Source organism: Cibotium barometz, chromosome 39 (genome assembly GCF_041138505.1).
Source record: "Cibotium barometz isolate CiBa-2024 chromosome 39, ASM4113850v1, whole genome shotgun sequence".
Taxonomy (NCBI): Eukaryota; Viridiplantae; Streptophyta; class Polypodiopsida; order Cyatheales; family Cibotiaceae; genus Cibotium; species Cibotium barometz.
This window is the reverse complement of record NC_141084.1, coordinates 34,352,119-34,373,003: the sequence shown is the minus strand read 5'-3', so window position 1 is coordinate 34,373,003 and position 20,885 is coordinate 34,352,119. Positions and strand designations below refer to the sequence as shown.

At 46.3% G+C, this 20,885-nt stretch overlaps 1 protein-coding gene across 5 annotated transcripts in view; it reads left to right on the top strand.

The window, feature by feature from the left end:
• Nucleotides 1-20,885, top strand: part of LOC147616014 (protein TIFY 7-like) — a 126,458-nt gene that overhangs the window by 1,087 nt on the left and 104,486 nt on the right. The window lies entirely within an intron of this gene.

The following is a 20,885-nucleotide window of genomic DNA, read 5'->3' as shown; positions in this document are numbered from 1 at the left end:
CCTGGGTTCAAACCCCACTAGGTGCTCCCTTGGCAGCATTGCCTGCGGCGGGCGATGAAAAACCGGAACTATGGGAGGATCTTGGGCCTAAGTCCGGTTGAAAAAAAAACACACCAAGTGATGTTAGTTTGAAACATAAGCTGTTGAATGGTTCCTCGATCTCTCCTAGAGTTAAATGCGTTTTCCTTTGAATGATGATTTCTCATTAGGCTGGTTTGTGCACCCAACAAAAACTAAAATTTTGTTATCTACGCCTCATGTTTCAAGTTTTTGAAGTATACCTAGAATTTCATTTTGAAGGACAAGTTTAATTTGATCCACCCTTCTTGAAATTGCCTCTCTCTCACTGAAGCAAGTCCCGCATCTGGAGCTGGCGGGTGGAGGGTCTAGGTTGTCAGAATACGCAGCGGAGATGATGACCAGATCTGGGAACACAAGAGCAAAACGCAATGCAGAAAATAACAGCACAAGAGATAGAGAGGTAGAGGCGTGTAACTCTGCTCTATATACACAAAAGAATCTCGGAATGATACAATGGTGACAAGGGGGCTGGGGGCCATTTTATATGGCCCCCCAACAGCAGTTGGCCTGCTGTTGGGGGGGGCAGCCGATAGGATACAAAAAACCCCACGACTGCTGAAATGCACAGTCGGCCAGCAGCAGGGGGGGTCGGCCAGCATCAGGGAGGTCCACGACCTGTGCAGAGCAGTCGGCCACCTCCAGAGTCTCCACAGATGCAGTCGGCCAGGTTCAAGGTCCTCTTGCCACTACAAGACTGCCTCCTATGCCACAGAAAAATAGGGAAAAGTGGGGGAAAAATACGGGGAGTGAGGAAAAATGATAAGACACCTACAAAGGGCAGGCACACCCACAACAGAGGCCCTAGTGTATATGTATAGACAGGAGATGACTCCTAACATAGGTCTCTAGGATGGGGACGTCTGGCTCTCTTGAGGACATGTGCTCTCTCTCGGAGGACCCCCTGAGTGCATGGGGTGCTCTCTTGGTGGGGGCATCTAGCCCTATCCTGGTCAATTTGTCTTGGCGGATCTCATGTGGGTTGAGAGTGAGTTGGGGCTTGCTGGTGAGGGCTAAGAAAAAGTCAGTGATAAATGACTGCGCGGTATCCTGCCTCTTGAACTGCTACCTTGGTAGTCTTTTCCTCAGCTTTAATAGGTATAGTCTCAGACATCTCTGATTTCTTAATGCATCACTTGTTATAGGGGCCTGAACCCCTTATGAAGTGATAGTGGTAGCACCTGCGTTCTCATAGTAGACCGGGGATCTGAGTATGTAATGCTTCTCTGCATAACCAGGTCACTGGAAAGCCATGTGACTTGAGCCAACTGGTGGTCATCCCCAGATAGAGAGAAAACCATTTATTTATACAATTAGGCGAGCCCTTGCCTGAGTGGCTATCGCATTATGTTCCGTGGGGCATAAGGTCAAACCCTAACTCATAATGTAATATAATCACTCTCAACAAAAATTAGTAACAATTTGAAAACTTGAAATGGTGCAGGAGAGCATGCTATGCAAGTGCATTCTACACCACAGTGGGACTAAAATAATCCCCACTCCCCACCCCGCACTTACCATCTAGGTATCTTTCCTTCATAAGAACAAAAGGCATTGCTCAGTGTAAATTAACTGCCCTAGCTAGAGAAACAAACTCTGCGCTAGTGCCAAGTCACATGCACATAGTCAAAGCCAGCCAAAACATAGACCAAAATCCAATTCGAATGCAAGGGTTTGACCAAGAATCTTGTACTCCTGTTTTGCTGGAGGAGCATGTTTGCGTATAGTTGGATACATACATTTCTTTCATGGTTTTAAGATACTAGGTATTGAAACATTACATAAAGAATCCTTAGTGTGGCTGATCTGTAGCCCTCATATACCAAGTAAAAGATGGTCAAAACTTGGTCAATGCCAGTGAAACCCTTATCAAAGATCATAATTACAGATAATGTCATTACTCCTCAAATCTAGTAAACAAGCACTGGTCAAACTCTGGTCAAAGCAGAGCGCACTGGTCAATCAAGGTCAAAACCGCTTAGAGAACAGTTGAAACTGGCCCTAAACAATGAAACACGGCCAAATCTTGTAAGTTGAACCACCATACAGACCTATTGTTAGTTTTGAAGCCCCAGATCCTCCTAAAATTGACCGCAGCATATCTTCATACAGTGTATTCCATGATAAAGCTTGCCAGTGGGCCCTAGCCTGAGTGCTAACACCTTGTTTGCTGTGTTGAACCCTGGCATCTCTATATAGTGCATTCGGTTGATAAAGCTTGCCAGCAGGTCCTAGCTGAGTGGTAACACCCTTGCTTGCAGGTTTGGACCCTGGCATCTAAATATAGTGATTAACCTCTCTCTCTCTCTCTCTCTCCCCAAAAAGGAAAGAAAGCTGGTGCTCTTCTTTTATCCTGCCCTTTCTTTCGCTCTGTGATATGCAGCGGAAGTCTTTGTATCGGAAGATCCTGTCACACAAATGCTCACACCATCTTCTGTATCCTGAGTTTCGTGAGTTTAGCAATCCACTTCAATACTTCAAACTTTAAAGAGATATGAGAGAGAGGGATATGAGAACTGTACACCAGATTGGGTCCCGAATTACCCACTGAAGTGCCCCCTATCCCGATAACGAGATAGTATTTACTTTATTTCTTTAGAGAGAATGACTGTGGACTGTAGATAAGCCAAACGCAAGACCTCAGAGGATCGGAGCTTGGCTGAACTGTACACGGCTGTAGAAACACCTTGATGAACTGATCTCGAGCCTATGCACTCTTCCCAAGGGCATGAGGAAGGGCTGCACACCTGAGGTTGAGAAAAGAAGATGGTGGATTGTTCTAAGCTATGTTAGAATGCTGTGTTACCTTAACCAGATGGCTGGGGCAGATGTAGATGATGCACTGAAGGCTGGATACTGATGTAAACTGATGAGTCAGGGCTGAGAACTGCTGTAGACTGAAACGCAGACCTGTAGGGATGATGCTGGACTGAAACGCAGGCTGAATGCTGATGCTGGACAGAAAACGCAGGGTTGTAGACTGAATTCTGGCCTGAATAGATGCTGAAAGCAAGCGACTGTTCACATGCAGAAAACGCATGTATCTTATGCTGATTGGGGCTGATCTGATGCGCTTATGGCTGTAGGGCTGCTGAAGATGCATGCGTTGGAGAACCAAGGTTGGCTAAAGGAAACTCAAGCACTCCAAGCGTTGGATGAGACTAGTCTAGTGCTGAAGGCTCCTAGGGCTGAGGAGGAAAGCTCTTAGCACACTGAAAGCCTATGTATACTAACTAGAGGCTGGTCAAGTTGGCTGGTCATAACTCAATAAACTTTATGTTTATAAATGACAATAAATGCCAAATAAATACTATAAAATATGGGAAAAATATCAGATAAATCCTAGTAAATTCCCTAAGGCTTCTGGGATGTTCTAAATGATGCACAGGCATATGAATGCATATTATGTAGAATGCAGAGTGCTTTCCGATGCAAACCCTAAGGCTTCTACTGACTCACATGCATGAATGATTCTCTCCAAGTGGGTTAAGGGACTTGACTGACTGACTGACCCGCTAAGGCTGAGGAATGACCTACGTAGCTCGTGCTTAACTTATCATGGACTGAGGATGTACAATGGGGTCACGGCGTACGACAATTATCATCCTACTGGGTTCTAATACTGTACAACTGTTGCACTGCTGATGATGAGCCATCTTGTCACCATGCAATGAGTGCAGAGTGCATGTGACACGCTCTCTCTCTTTTTGGCTTTTTGCAGTGCTTTTTGGGGTCTACACCCATCTGAATCAAGCAAGAGTGGACTCAAAACGATCCCCTCTCAGAGCTCTTTCATTTGACTGTGATTACCATGTAGGTTGCTAGTATCAATGCACACTGAGTTTGGTAAATTGTCCAAGTAATGCATGGTGACAGCTGGGAACACATGGAGCAAGATTAGGCAGACCGAAAGAGCTGGAAATGTGTGCAGCCAAGGAGGTGAAGGACAGGCCTAGGGTTGTACACCTATGGTGGATGGAACTCCATAGTTGGTGCAGAGATGGGAGCGAGAGAGAGAGAGAGAGAGTGAAAAACTTTAAGAGACGATTTGATTGATAATCTTCTTCACAAAGTACAATGCCCTTTTGTCGACTAGAAGCCTTATCTTTTGACTCGTTCAAACACACTAAACAATGACACTTGGCATATGCCATGACATCACTGCTTATGTCACACACACACTTATCTTATCCGCACTAGGAGTGAGTTCACACGCACATTTACACACAAACACGCACAAGGGCTATTCACACATGAAGCTCCGAATACCCAACAAAACCCCCTTCGGAGTGAAGGTGGTGTGACTTAGAAAACCTTCAACTAGTTCTACGATGGCCTCCGGACTGCAACATGTCCAGAACTAAACATGTTCTCTATGCCAACTTAGAGGCTTAAGTCTGAGCATGATTCGGAGGCTTAACCAAGCACACAAGGCTTGTGTATAAGCATGATGAGAGGCTCCAGGTCTAAGCATGGATGCACAAAAACTCAGTGGTCTAGAGGACCAAGGCACCAACATCCTAGAAATGCCCTTCTAGGCCTCATTTGTGGGAGCTCCACCCCTAGCAACATACATCAGTTTTTACCCAAGGAACAACCCCCCTTGCTCTAGGCAGGGTATGATAGAAATAATGAGCCTTTTATAAGGTGGAAAAACACACATAGAGATTATTACTTCTTGTTTTGGGGGACATCCTGGGCAGAGAACCCTTGACACTCACACGCAAAATATTAAACGAATATGTCGAGGAAGAAGATCCCCCCCCCGGATGCCGGTGATGTCGCCCCTTTTGCGGCGTCATTTCCAAGACACTGTCACTTGGAACGATGGCCAAAAAATAGTCGGTGAAGCCAAGTGTCTTTGATGTTGTAAGGCATCAATTTTGCCATTTTGTGTCAATTTTTGAAAAAGCCCCAAAAAATAAGCACATATGACCCTTCAACTTATGTCAATTTGGCTAGGAAGTGCCAATTGTGGGGAAAGCCCCTCAAATTGAACTCACCACGTACTTCAATTTTGGCAAATTTTGGGCTTACTACAGCTTCAATTTTTAATGCAGATTGGCAAATTTGCAAAAGCCCCAAATTTTCTGGGCTGTTGTTGCAGGTTCAATTTGATGCCGAAATCGAAAAATGCAGAGAAACCCTAAATTTTATGTTACATGCACTGAGCTTGATCATGATAACGCACAACAGGGCCTTCTTTATACCTTTATGTGGTGAGAATCTTTAGCATCAAATTTAGAGAGTAGAGAGAGAGAGAGAGAAGAGAATGAGAATGTAGAAGACAACATAGTATTGGGTCCCAATACCCACTGAAGGCCCCCCCTGCAAGCAAGCAAGAGTATTTGCTTATATTATTCTTTGGAGAAATGCTGTACAATGTTGAGTACCAATGATATGAATGCCCAACGCAAGGACGAGGAAGACCGCATGTCGACTGAGTATCCACCTATCCCGAGGCTCTCTTGAAGACTCTCCTTGGCCACTGATGCAAGTCCAAATAGCTGTAGGACTGCACATATGCTGGCTGAGTATGAAGAATATCTTCCTTCTTAGCCTGGAATTGATTGGATGCTGCAAACTGTGTATGCTATGTGGGCTGAGGTCATGCTTTTATGCCTCCTCTAGACAGCAGTCGGCTGCCTTAAAAGGCTGTCGGCTGATGAAAAAGTGTCCCACGACTCAATAATGCCAGTCGGCTGATGCAAAAACCTTGTCGGTTGCAAGTAATGCCCATGACTAGTCATCATGCACAGTCGGCTGCTGTATTTGCTGTAATTAATGTTCACATGCACAGTCGGCTGCCCAAAAGATGTTGGTCGGGCTGTAGCAATACTTGTTGGCTGCTGGCTGACTACATGGCAAAGGCCTTGGATGCCTTTGCAAGGCTAGCCCAAGTTGGGGCTGCCCCCTTCTATGTGAATAAACCTAAAATGCCTACATGCATCTAATGCTGAGGTTGACGACTACATGCTTCTGAATGATGCTTTGTCCAAGTGGGTTAAGAGGAATGACATGTGACTGACCTCTAAAGCTCAGAGACTAACCTACGTAACTCGTGTTTGAATGTCCCTGGACTGAGGGCTCACAATGGGGTCACGGCGTATGACAAATAATCCTAGAAAATGTTCTTCTTCTGTATAAATGCTGCATTGATGATCATGCTAGTGTGTAAGTGTGTACCCCAGTGCAAGTTGCACGTGACATTCCCTCCTGCTTAACTTGGCGGCGGCAGGTTCAAAGCTTCCAAGTAGTCCGCTAACAACTGGGGTACTCTTGAAGGAACTCTTCATCTAGTTAAACTACTTCATGGGTTCCGCGGTCTTTAAACTTCATATAAAACTATTATATTCTTTGACCGGATCCATGCTTGCATCTATGGAGGAGAATTTGCTCTGGCTCTTTGACTTCAGCTTCATCTATCATATCTGGTTGTTGCTCTTCAGATTGCAATGCTGGACCTACATATGGCTTTAACCAAGAAACATGAAAGACATTGTGCATAGTCTAACTTTCCGGCAACTTTAACTTTAAAGAGACATCACTTAAACTTTTGAATGACTGGAAATGGGCTGAAACTTCGGAATGATAGTTTGGAACAACGCTTGCTCACTTGCTTTAGCCGTTGTTTCATGATACGGAGATATACCCAATCCCCTTCCTTAAAGTTGACATCTCGCCTGTATTTGTTGGCTTGCTGGGTATATGCTTCCTGAGCCTTGGCAAGGCGCTCCTTAACTGACTCCATGATTTCCGAGAATGTCTCGGTGGTTTTATTGGCCTCAAGAGATGGTGACACTTGTTTCGTCAAAAGAGAATAGAATTGGCGACCAAATGCTGCCTCATATGGCGTCCAACCAATACTCGATGAGTGAGTATTATTTAGGATTGCTTGAACCAAAGGAAGATATTGTTCCCATTTCGACTGCTGGTCATGGCAGTATGATTTGAGAATGTCAAAGGCCAATTGATTGTAAATTTTTGTTTGGCCATTTCGACTGCTGAGGATGGAATGCGATGGACAACTGCAACTTAGTTCCAAAATTGCCAAACTATGCTCTCCAAAAATGGGACGTAAATTTTGGATCTGTATCTGATGTGATAGTCCGTGGAAAACCACCAATGGGATACCAAAATGGAATGAACAAGTGAGCTATGTCCTCGGCTGTGGCGGTTTGCTTGCATGGAATGAGTATGCAAAACTTACTGAATCTGTCAACTGATAAAAAAAGTGTCCCACGACGCAATAATGCCAGTCGGCTGATGCAAAAACCTTGTCGGCTGCAAGGAATGCCCACGATTGGTCATCATGCACAGTCGGTTGCTGTATTTGCTGTAATTAATGTTCACATGCACAGTCGGCTGCCCAAAAGATGCTGGTCGGGCTGTAGCAATACCTGTCGGTTGTTGGCAGACTGCATGGCAAAGGCCTTGGATGCCTTTGCAAGGCTCGCCCAAGTTGGGGCTCTGCCTTGGGGCTGGCCCCTTCTATGTGAATGAACCTAAAATGCCTACATGCATCTAATGCTGAGGTTGACCACTACATGATTCTGAATGATGTTTTCTCCAAGTGCGTTAAGAGGATTGACATTTGACTGACCTCTAAAGCTCAGAGACTGACCTACGTAGCTCGTGCCTGATTGTCCCTGGACTGAGGGCTCACAATAGGGTCACGGCGTGCGACAAATAATCCTAGAAAAGGTTCTTCTTCTGTATAAATGCTGCACTGATGATCATGCCAGTGTGTCACTGTGTACCCCAGTGTAGGGTGCACACGACATTTTACCAGTACTGCAGGTGTTGATTTTTTCTGTTGATGCAGATTTATGGGCTGTAGCTGAGGTCGAGGTAGGAGGTGACCCAGCTTTGGAGCAGGTAATGAAGATGATTTGCTGCCGTTGAGGGAGAAGCTAGGTTGTGAGTGCGTAGTAGAAGAGAGTGTGCCCGTGAAAACTGTGATTTTATAAGTATTAAAATATCAAAACAACAAAGCACAAGGCTTATCTACCATGTGGCTAGGTGACCATGGGGTGGTGAAGCGGTGCTGTCGGTTTTGTTGAAGGAGGTGATGATTGGAGAGGAGACGACGTTGACACTGCAATGTGGAAGGTGGTTGTGGACAAAAACGGGTGAAATCTCTCGGCTGAGGCACCCAACTGTACTAGATGTCATCATCATCATTGCGGACTAGCTGCATCACCAGCCGTGATGGGCATTTGCGGCTCTGGGTAGAACACTCGTCCCCAGCAGAAGGGGCGTTGGCTGAATACTTAGCGTTGGCAGTGGCTGTTGTTATGTGGGCGCAGTACAACAGAGGGGCAATGTGAGCTCAAGCGCCACCTGCTTTGATACCAAATGAAGGACAAGCCTAGGGTTGTACAACTATGGTGGATGGAACTCCATAGCTGGTGGAGAGAGAGAGAGAGAGAGAGAGAGAGAGAGAGAGAAGCTTGGAATAATTTTGCATTGGCTTCTGGGCTGAAAATAAATTCATCAAAATCAGCCCTCATTGTATGCACGGAATTTGATCTTGAGGCATTAGGGTGGCAAGGCCGTGTGGTGCATACAGGAGACATTGTTCGTCATCTTGGATATCCGGTGGGTGTGGATGTGGACCCCCAAGCGCTTCTTGCTTGGATTTCTGCTCGGATCTCAGATAAATTTGTGTATTGGAAAGCTCAAGGGTGGCCTATGCATGTGAGGGTTAAGGTAGCTCAGGTTATTATGCTTAGCATGATTTCCTATTTTTTACCTTTGCTACCTTGGACGCACAAATCTCTCATCCGTTTGGTTGCTCCCATTCGGTTTATGCTGTGGAAGAGGCAAGGAAATATTATGGGTCAAACATGGATAGCTTGGAATCACATTACGACGCCCAAAAGAATGGGTGGGGCTGCTTTACTGGATGTCCGCTTGCATATGGTGGCGCGTAGGTGGGCGCTTTTTCAGGATATGTGTTTGCAAGAGCAGCCTTGGGTTTTCATGGCTCGTAACTTGATTGAGTTGGAGGGATTGTCACATGGGCAGACACGTGTGCAGGCTTCATGGTGGGACATTGTGAATGCGGCTCATCCTGTCCGTATTCGCTCATCACACATTTTATCGCATATTCTCCTTTCTTGGCATGAAGTTCTACTGTTGGCTCGGTGGGATCCTGGTCATGAAAGACTACTTTTGAACTCTTTGCAGTTCGAAACATTTGTGGAGTCGCGTGTCATTGTTTGGCCAGACAGAGATGCTTCACGCATACGACTCAACCGCATGGTCAGGCTAGGCTTGGTTAGAATCCGAGATGCTGTGATACCTGGTCGTGACAGGCCATATTCATTTCGTCGTATTCGGCAGCACTTTAGGGTTTAGGGTTCCTCGGACATTTCAGCCACTATGGGCTGACATCATGCATGCAGTTGAGCCTTTTACTCCATTGCCTCGGCCATCTGCAGATCAGCCTTGGCTTGATTGGGCACTATGTAAATCTGGTGACTTGATATCACTCTCAGCTAACCAGGTCTATCATAAGCTTGTATCAGAGAAAGATTGGGTTTCAGCCAAGGCCAATAAGGTGTGGGGATTGCACGAGTCTAAATCATGGTGGCAGAAAACTCTTATGAGTGGTTGGCAGTATAAACTCCCTTACCAAGGTAAGGTTTTCATTTGGAGGATGTTGGTGGGAGGGTTACCTACACGGGATCAGCTTAGCCGTCGTAAAATTACACTGGCCTCTTGCTTCTTCTGCACGACATGCACTGAAACAGTTATGCATATGTTCATGAGTTGTCCAGTGGCCCGTCAGATTTGATCTTTTGTCTCTCGCGTTTGGGAGGCAGTAGAGAGGTCTACTGTTTCGGCTCATCAGTGGATATTTGGGATTTGTCCTCAAGTCATTACTTCAGACAGCCACCTTGTGATATTCCATTTCCTTAGATGGACAGGACTTTGGCATATTTGGACTACACGGAATGGGTTCATTTTTGATTCCTTGTCTGGAATACATGGGCACATTCTACGTATCCGCGGTTTGCTGCTTTGGCAGTTTTCTTCTCTTCTCTCAGCTCAGCTACTGGATGCAGATGTTATTTCCTTATGGTCTACGGCGGCTCGGCTGGCTCATCTTTGATGCTTCTATCTGGGATGCTTATTTGGCTAGGAGGCTTTCTTATTAGTGTACAGGTTTGCATGGTCATGATCCTTTAGAGGATCTTTTGTGGGGGTTTTGTTTGGGGCCATAGGTTCTGTGTGAGCCATGTGGCTGATGTACATTTTACATATAATATAAAACACCATTTCACGAAAAAAAAAAAAAAAGAGAGAGAGAGAGAGTTATATTAACTTCTACGGAAGACCCCAAGGGCCTATGAGACCAAAAGTAATACAATGGTACCATGGATATACTGAGCCATGGAAAATTGAAAGAAAAAGTAAAATGAGAACATCTGACAATACATGTGATCAACAGATGATCCTGTGTAGAGTGAGATATGTTGTGATAATGTCGATATCCGCCTTGGCCAAAACTGATCTGATGGTGGAGTGAATGTCAGGCCTCTGTAATGGGAGCGTGACATGTTGGCGGAGAACCTCACGAATCTGTCTCTGTGTGGTGGAGGGTCGTGATGCTGTGGGTCGGGGACGTCTGGCTCGCAGAATGGATCGAGCTCTCTCAGTAAGAACTCCTTTGGGGCATGGAGCTGGAGCGTGTGTACAGGTGGTGGGCTCTGATGTCGTAGTAGAGGAACTGTTGTGTGCAGTAGATTCCAATGTGGATGTATCTACCACAGAAATCTGTGATGGCTCTCTGTGAGGTGTCCTGTCGGAGCCGGGGCTGTCTCTCAGCATGCTGCCTCAACACTACATCCCTGTGTCGTCTGAGCTCCATCAAGTACATGCCCAAGCACCTCTGATCCTCAAACTGTATCACCCGTGTGAGTGCTCCGAACGTTAGAAGTCATCTCCTGTCTTTATCAGACACTAGGGCCTCTGTTGTGGGTGTGCCCGCCCTGTATAGGTGTTTTCTCATTTTTCCTCACTCCCCGTATTTTTTCCCCATTTTTCCGTGGTGTGGGTGGCTACCATTTGCTGGCAGGATCAACTGGAGCTGGCCGACTGCACTCATTTGCACATGGAGCTGGCCGACCTGCTCTATTGGGGTCGTGGATGTTTTTCTTGGCTGGCCGACTGGAAGGACCCAGTCGTGAGGCTGGCGGCGCATCCCTTGTCACATGCACTCTGCACTCAAGGCATGGTGACAAGATGGCTCATCATCAGAAGTGCAGCAGTGGTACAGTTTTAGAACCCAATAGGATGATAATTGTCGTACGCCGTGACCCCGTTGTACATCCTCAGTCCAGGATAAGTCAGGCACGAGCTACGTAGGTCATTCCTCAGCCTTAGCGGGTCGGTCAGTCAGTCAGTCAAGTCCCTTAACCCACTTGGAGAGAATCATTCATGCATGTAGAGTCAGTAGAAGCCTTAGGGTTTGCATCAGAAAGCACTCTGCATCCTGCATAATATGCATTCATATGCTTGTGCATCATTTGGAACATCCCAGAAGCCTTAGGGAATTTACTAGAATTTATCTGGTATTTTTTTCCATATTTTATAGTATTTATTTAGCATTATTTGCATTATTTGTCATTTATAAATATAAACTTTATTAAATGACCAGCCAACTTGACCAACCTCCAGTTAGTATAAATAGGCTTGCATAGGGCTTAGTTTATCATTCAGTCTTCAGTGTGCTAAGAGCTTTCCTCCTCAGCCCTAGGAGTTTCCCTTGCCTTCAGCACTAGACTAGTCTCATCCAGCCCTTGGAGTGTTTGAGGTTGCTTCAGCCAGCCCTATTCCTCCAACACCTGCAGTTCAGCAGCCCCTACAGCCCTAGGCGCCTGCTTTCAGCATCAAATCAGCCCTGAATCAGCCTACAGCCTGCATTCAGCATCAGTACAGTCCCTGATTCAGCATATAGCCTGCGTTTTCTGCATGTGAACCAGCCGTACAGTCACCTGCGTTTCTGTCCAGCAGCAGCAGTACACTTATGCATTTCTGTCCAGCAGCAGAACAGCCTGTGTTTCTGTCCAGCAGCATCAGTACTACCTGCGTTTCAGTTCAGCAGCATCCCTACAGGTTTGCGTTTCAGTCTACAGCAGTTCCCAGCCCTGAATCATCAGTATCCAGCCCTCTGTGCATCATCCGTACATGCAGCAGTCATCTAGTGAAGGTAACATAGCATTCATAAGCATTTACAGCATTCTAACATAGCTTAGAACAGTCCACCATTCCCTTTTCTCAGCCTCAGGTGTGCAGCCCTTTTTCATGCCCTTGGGAAGAGTGCATAGGCTCGAGATCAGGTCATCGAGGTGTTTCTACAGCGGTATACAGTTTAGCCAATCTCTGATCCTCCGAGATCTTGCGTTTGGCTTATCTACAGTCCACAGTCATTCTCTCTAAAGAAATAAAGCAAATACTATCTCGTTATCGGGATAGGGGGCCCTTCAGTGGGTAATTCGGGACCCAATCTGGTGTACAGTTCTCATCTCTCTCTCTCTCATATCTCTTTAAAGTTTGAAGTATTGAAATAGATTGCTAAACTCACGAAACTCAGGATACAGAAGACGGTGTGAGCATCTGTGTGACAGGATCTTCCAATATAAAGACTTCCGCTGCATATCACATTGGTATCAGATTCAGATTGTCCACACACACCGTATCCTAGCGTGGGGGCATGCTTGGATGGTTAGATTGCGTTCCGGCACGACCACTGACTTCAGCATCATGTCTACAGGAGAGAGTACTCAGCAGCCGGAAGACGTCTCCCCCGAAGGAGAGCTTGTTCTTCCGCCTACAGCAGACACCATAGCTCTTCTTAGAGCTCAGAACCAGCTGCTCATGGAGCGTCTCCAACTCTTGGAGGCAGCAGCAGCACGTCCTTCTACACCTCCAGCAGCACCCGACTACATCTCCCTCTTCTTTCAGATGGAACAACAAAGGAGAGAGGACGAGGCCCGAAGGAAAAGAGAAAAAGCAGAAAGACGGGACTATGAGGAAGCCCAACGCAGGATCGACTAAGACCGGCGTCAGGTTGAACTCGCCGCTCGGGAACACCAACGTGAGCTTGATCGACAAGGTATGTTACTCGAGCACCAACGGGAAAAGGAGGCTATACACTTGAGGTATCAGTAGCTCTCCTCAGTCTCCCCAGTTCATCGAGGTGTTTCTACAGTCCGCATCAGCATTAACCACCATCATTCGCAGTCAACCAAACTTCAGTAAGTATGATGGTAAGTGTGATCATTCATCTGTTAATCAATTTATTCATCAGTTTAATGCCCAGTTTTCATTAGCTAGGATCACAGACCCTCAAGACAAAGTCCACTTAGCAGCTCCCCATCTCACTGGTGAGGCAGTCACTTGGTGGCAGCATTGGTCTAGTATTCATACAGACCAGGCCACAGGTGTCACAGCCTTTGACTGGGACATCTTTGTCCATGACATGAAGACCAGACTTCTCCCGCCCCAATACATGACCGGTCTGAAAGACGAGTTCTATGGACTCAGACAGAACGGATCCCCAGTGCTTCAGTTTTCCGGTAAGGTTATTACTTTAGCACAGCAGTTAGGGTTATCTGAGCAGGCTAAGATGGAGCAATTCATTCGTGGATTGGACTCTAACATTCGGTTCACAGTTCGTAACTTTGAACCAAGTACATATGACCAAGCTCTGACTCTCGCTCAGAATGAAGAAATGAAGCTTAACGGGGGCAAGCCCAAGCAGTCATCTCAGTCCAGTACCAAACCCCAGCAGCAGCAATCAGCTGCACAGACATGGGAAGGTAACGCGTCTTCTAAAGATGCTAAGAAGGACAACAGTAATAGCTCCAATTCAGGGGGTAAGAAGGATAAAGAACCTAAGAAAACCCCTGATGAAAAGGCTAAAGCAGGCATTACTGGAGGTTATCTTCCTCCAGAGGAGCAAAGGAAGTACCAGTCAGAAAATAGATGTTTTTTCTGTCATATTATAGGGCATGGTAAGAAGGATTGCCACAGATGGCAAGTGGCACAAGCCGCCAAAGCTCCTTCTGCCCACAGTTGCCACAGCCTCCCCAGCTCCTCCAGCCCCGCCTCCTGCCTCAAATGCAATTCAACTTTTATCTTCCATGCATTCTATGCCATCCGTGGTATTTGATGCTAAGCAGGAGGGTGAGAGCGATGCTGCTCAGAAGAGCCTCATCCGAGCTTATGGCTCTGCCCAGGGCTGACAGTTTGTAGTCCTTTTCGATATGCGTAGTTCTGAAGACGCCATCTCTCCCGAGTTGGTTAATAAATTGAACTGCACATTAGTCCCATATCATCTGGATATCATCTGGATGTGGATGGGTTTACACCTGGTCTTCGCACCCACATTTCCCAGAAGGCACAGCAATTTGCCTTTGAAGTTCAGAAGGCCTCATTTCAACGAGATTTCATCGTCTCACCTCTGTTGGTGTGTGACATGATCTTAGGAATTCAGTGGTTCTGTCAGTTTGAGCCTATTCCCAATTGGGGGCAGGACACTTTTACTATTTGTAAAGGTTTTCCTGAGCCTGTCATGATTCGTGGGGATAGAAGCATCCTTGGCATCCCATTGATTTCACATCTCCAGGCCAGACGAGCTATCCGCAAGGGAGCAGAAAGAGCACTCCTTTATGTTCGTGCTCAAAGAGCCCCTCCCTCATTAGTAGCATCCGTTACATCTTCAGTCCCTCAGTTAGCAGACCTCCTATCCAGACACCAGGACATTATGCTTAGGGACGATCTCCCGCCCAGTCTCCCACCCTCTCGCCTTGAGGACCATCACATTGATTTGGTCCTTGGATCAGATCCTCCTAGCAGGTTTCCCTATCGTCTTTCCAAGACTTTAGAGGGCGAGTTAGAAAAGCAGTTATCTGAGCTTCTTCGAGCCGGATTCATTCGGCCTTCTTCCTCCCCATTTGCTGCACCTATCCTATTTGTCCAAAAGAAGGACAAGTTTGCACGCCTTTGTGTAGACTACAGGGCATTAAACAAACTCACTATCAAGAATAAGTTTCCTATGCCCAGGATAGAGTACATTTTGGAGCGTTTAGACGCTGCTAAGTTTTTCACTAAGATCGACCTCAAGAGTGGTTACCATCAGGTCCGCATTTTTAAAGCTGACATTCCAAAAACAGCTTTTCGGACAGAGCATGGTCACTATGAGTTCGTAGTCATGCCTTTTGGGCTTACAAATGCACCCGCAACGTTCAATAAGATTGTTGGGGTAAAGGCGTTATGCCCACCCTTATAGTGTGTACAAGCCCATAAGTTATAGTACATAGTACACTTAGTACTTTTAATGTACTAAGTGCACTATGTGTACTAGTGCAATATATACATGTGTGATAGGGGAGTCACACACTCATGCCTCATGAGTTGACTTATCCCCACAACTCTCTCTCTCTCTCTCTCCCTTGCTTCTCTGTGTATGTCTCCCACATGAACTAACCCTAATTCCATCTCTCCCACACACATGATGTCTAGGATTTTCGCAGTCCACATTGGGAAGTGTGTTTTCATATTCCTTGATGACATACTAGTCTTCTCAGCCACTGCGGAGCAGCATGAGAAAGATGTGGAGAAAGTCTTGCAACTTTTGCGAGATAATCAGCTCTACATAAACGCCAAAAAGTCTATCTTTGGTGTTAAGGAAGTTCAGTATTTGGGCTATATCATCGGTTCCGATGGGATTAGACTAGACCCATCAAAGGTTCAGGAGATCTTAGATTGGGGCATCCCTAAGACCGCCCAAGAAATCCGTTCATTCGTAGGTCTTTGTCAGGCCTATAGTACACATGTCCATCAGTTTTCCAACCTTGCAGCACCTCTTACCGACTTGCTCAAGGGGGTGAAGACTCGCAAGCAGAAAGTCTCAGTTACAGGTAAGGCACTTGATGCATTCCGTGCACTCCAGAAAGCTGCCTCAGAAGCACCTGTATTAAAGTTAGCATCATGGGACGAACCTTTCGAGGTCATCACCGATGCCAGCAATGTAGCCATAGGTGCAGTCCTCCAGCAGGACAATAGACCGTGGCATATTATAGTAGGAAGTTGGATGTCGCCGAAAAGAATTATTCGGTATATGACAAAGAGCTTTTGGGTGTGATCACAGCTCTCAAACATTGGAAGCCTTTTCTTTATGGACAGGCTTTCACAGTGAAAACAGACCACAAGCACTTAAGTGGCTTCAGACTATGCCCAGTGCCCAGTGGAGTGATCGACAGGCCAGGTGGAGTCAAATCTTCCAACAGTTTGAAGGTATGATTGAATACATCCTTGGTAAGCATAACCCAGTAGTAGCAGATGCTCTCAGTCGATAGTCCAGCATCCAGGCAGTCCAAGAAGCTACCATTCTCGAAATCACGGGGAAGGACTTGGATAGTATGAAAGACCAATATGTCGACTCCCCTGAGTTTGGTACTCAGTATAGTTTGGCCCTCACTTCTGAGCTTGGCCACTATTCAGTACAGAACGGTTGGTTGTTCTACAAGAACCGTCTCTGTGTTATTCGGGATAAGCGTTCCTCTCTTCTCCACGATGCCCATGACTCCTTAGTTGGAGGACATAGAGGTATCAATAGTACCCTCGAGAAATTAGAACGGTCCTTTTATTGGCCAAAGATGAGGCGTGATGTCTATGCACATGTACAAGCCTGTAAGATTTGTCAAAAAGTCAAGGTTCCTCATACAAAGAAGGCAGGTTTACTTCAACCTTTGCCTGTCCCCGACGGACCTTTCATCGACATATCTATGGACTTTGTAGGGCCTCTACCAGCATCCACTGGATCCCGTAACACTCAGTGTTTTACCATTGTGGATCGCTTTAGTAAATTTTGCATGCTCATCCCATGCAAGCATACGGCCAGAGCCGAGGACATAGCCTGTCTGTTTCTCAAGCATTGGTATCCAATTTGTGGTTTGCCTAGCACCATAACATCAGATAGAGATTCCAAGTTTACCTCGCATTTCTGGAGGGCATTATTTGAAAACTTCGAAACTAAGTTGCAGTTGTCTAGTGCATTCCATCCCCAGACAGATGGCCAGATAGAAATTTATAACCAGTTGGCCTTTGATGTCCTCAAGTCATACTGTCATGACCAGCAGTCCAAATGGGAGCACTATCTTCCATTGGTCCAAGCTATCTTGAACGACACTCATTCATCCAGTGTCGGACGGACTCCATATGAAGCAGCCTTTGGTCGCCGTTTTTCTTCTCTTTTGACGAGAATGGTGTCTCCATCTTTAGAGGCTAATAAAACCACGGAAGCATTTTCCGAGATCATTGAGTCAGTCAAGGACCGCTTGACCAAAGCTCAGGAAGCATATAGCAGACAGGCAAATAAGTCTAGACGAGATGTCCACTTCAAGGAAGGGGATTGGGTCTATTTGCGTATCATGAAACAGCGATTGAAACAAGTGGGCAACGTTGTCCCAAGCTTTCATTCCGTAGTTTTGGCCCTTTTCCAATAGTTTTAAGAAGTTAACTGATGTCTCCATGAAGTTAAAGTTGCTTGCCAATTGGACAATGCATGATGTTTTCCATGTTTCTTGGTCCAGAAGTGTTTGATGTTTCAGATGAACAGCAGCCAGACGTGGTAGACGAGGCAGAAGTTATTGAGCCTGAGTAGATCCTTCTTCATCGATGGAAGCATGGTTCCGGTCGACGGATTCGTCAGTTCTATACGAAATTCCGAGATCGAGGCACCCACGAAGCCGTTTGGCTCGACGAGGAGTTCTTCCAGGAGTACCCCCAGTTATTGGCGGACTACTTGGAAGCCATGAACCTACCGCCAAGCTAATCAGGAGGGAATGTCACATGCACTCTGCACTCAGTGCATGGTGACAAGATGGCTTATCATCAGAAGTGCAGCAGTTGTACAGTTTTAGAACCCAATAGGATGATAATTGTCGTACGCCGTGACCCCATTGTACATCCTCAGTCCAGGATAAGTCAGGCACGAGCTACGTAGGTCATTCCTCAGCCTTAGCGGGTCAGTCAGTTAGTCAGTCAGTCAAGTCCCTTAACCCACTTGGAGAGAATCATTCATGCATGTAGAGTCAGTAGAAGCCGTAGGGTTTGCATCAGAAAGCACTCTGCATCCTGCATAATATGCATTCATATGCTTGTGCATCATTTAGAACATCCCAGAAGCCTTAGGAAATTTACTAGAATTTATCTGGTATTTTTTCCATATTTTATAGTATTTATTTAGCATTATTTGCATTATTTGTCATTTATAAATATAAACTTTATTAAATGACCAGCCAACTTGACCAACCTCTAGTTAGTATAAATAGGCTTGCATAGGGCTTAGTTTATCATTCAGTCTTCAGTGTGCTAAGAGCTTTCCTCCTCAGCCCTAGGAGTTTCCCTTGCCTCCTCAGCACTAGACTAGTCTCATCCAGCCCTTGGAGTGTTTGAGGTTGCTTCAGCCAGCCCTATTCCTCCAACACCTGCAGTTCAGCAGCCCCTACAGCCCTAGGCGCCTGCTTTCAGCATCAAATCAGCCCTGAATCAGCCTACAGCCTGCATTCAGCATCAGTACAGTCCCTGATTCAGCATATAGCCTGCGTTTTCTGCATGTGAACCAGCCGTATAGTCACCTGCGTTTCTGTCCAGCAGCAGCAGTACACTTATGCATTTCTGTCCAGCAGCAGAACAGCCTGTGTTTCTGTCCAGCAGCATCAGTACTACTTGCGTTTCAGTTCAGCAGCATCCCTACAGGTTTGCGTTTCAGTCTACAGCAGTTCCCAGCCCTGAATCATCAGTATGCAGCCCTCTGTGCATCATCCATACATGCAACAGTCATCTAGTGAAGGTAACATAGCATTCATAAGCATTTACAGCATTCTAACATAGCTTAGAACAGTCCACCATTCCCTTTTCTCAGCCTCAGGTGTGCAACCCTTTTTCATGCCCTTGGGAAGAGTGCATAGGCTCGAGATCAGGTCATCGAGGTGTTTCTACAGCCGTATACAGTTCAGCCAATCTCCGATCCTTCGAGATCTTGCGTTTGGCTTATCTATAGTCCACAGTCATTCTCTCTAAAGAAATAAAGCAAATACTATCTCGTTATCGGGATAGGGGGCCCTTCAGTGGGTAATTCGGGACCCAATCTGGTGTACAGTTCTCATCTCTCTCTCTCATATCTCTTTAAAGTTTGAAGTATTGAAATGGATTGCTAAACTCACGAAACTCAGGATACAGAAGACGGTGTGAGCATCTGTGTGACAAGATCTTCCAATATAAAGACTTCCGCTGCATATCACATCCCTACACTGGCCGACTGCAATTATGGGGCCATATAAATTGGCCCCATTGCCCCCACTTCATTGTATTCAGTTTTCATTGCGGGATCTTGTGTATAGAGAAGAGTTACACGCCTATCTCTCTCCTTCTCTTGTGCTGTCTTTTTTTCTGCACTCTACTTGCTCTTGTGGTCTCAGATTTGGTTATCATCTCCGCTGCGGATTTTGACATGGTATCAGAGCCCTAGGCTCTTAAAAGATCTTGGGAGTTTTCTGAGCAAGAGGGGGATTGTTGCGTTGCTGATTGGTGGATTGTTTTGGACTGTTCGGGAAGAGAAGTAGCAAGAGGAAGGCGGGCTAAGTAGTTGGATAGCCACTTGCAGGTTTAGAGTTTTTTTTTCCCACCCACCCACCCTTTTCAGTTACATCCCCGCGATGGCAGATTTGTTAGAGCTGGCTGAGAAGCATGTGAAGATCCCAACTCTCCCCATGTTCCCAGTGGACTGTCAGTTGGACGGGAACAATTACGGCATCTGGAAGGGTATGATGGAGTCTGTATTGGAGTCATATGACCTTGCTGATTTCATCGTTTTATCGGGGTTCCACGGCCGGAAGCAGAGGAAGGGGGGTTACTATCAACGAAGAAGGACCGCGAGGCACAGGCACAGATGTGGGATCGTGTCAACGCCAGGGTCCGGTCATTTATTTTCCTCAATTGCACACCACAAGCAATCAATCACGTAAAGCATATGACGCTGGCCAGAGGCATATGGCAGCACTTGGCTTCTCTTTATAACATGGTATCGTCCATGAAGAGGATTTCCTTGGAAGTGCAGATGCGGGTTATGAACCTTGCAAAGTCGTCGACGATGCGGGAGCACATTAACAAGCTGCAGGCCCTTCAGCAGGAAATCCTGTGGTGCTTCCAGGCACATGACTTCGTCCGGTGACTTCTTTTTGGATCTGAAACGGCAGTCAGGTCGCATTTTCATTGGCGACAACTCCACTATTCCGATACACAGTGAGGGCCGGATGGAGATTATTTCCGACGGCAAGGGGGGCAAGCATGCCTCCCGTGTTCTTTACGTCCCTGCTCTTGGTTTTCATCTTCTGTCAGTGCATGAAGTATGTAAGACTGGCTTTCGGGTGGAATTTGAGGAGCATTCAGTTGCTCTACAGGACCGTGAGACTGGCCAGGTTGTTTGGGAAGGCGGTGTGGAGAATGGTATCTACAAGCTCTCTGCACTCTCCTCATTGACAGGTTCTTAGGTCGGAGATCTGTGGCACTTTCGTTTTGGCCACTTAAATGTGGATGCACTGCGGCGAGCTTTCCGGGACCAGATGGTGGTTGGCTTGCCAGATGTTGGCAGCAGGCAAGGACGTTGCAGTTCTTGCATACGTGGTAAGCAGCACAGGGAATCCTTTCCGAAGCAGGCTTCTACTCGGGCTTCAAAACCATTGGAGTTAATTCACACCGACTTGTGTGGACCTCAACAGACACCATCA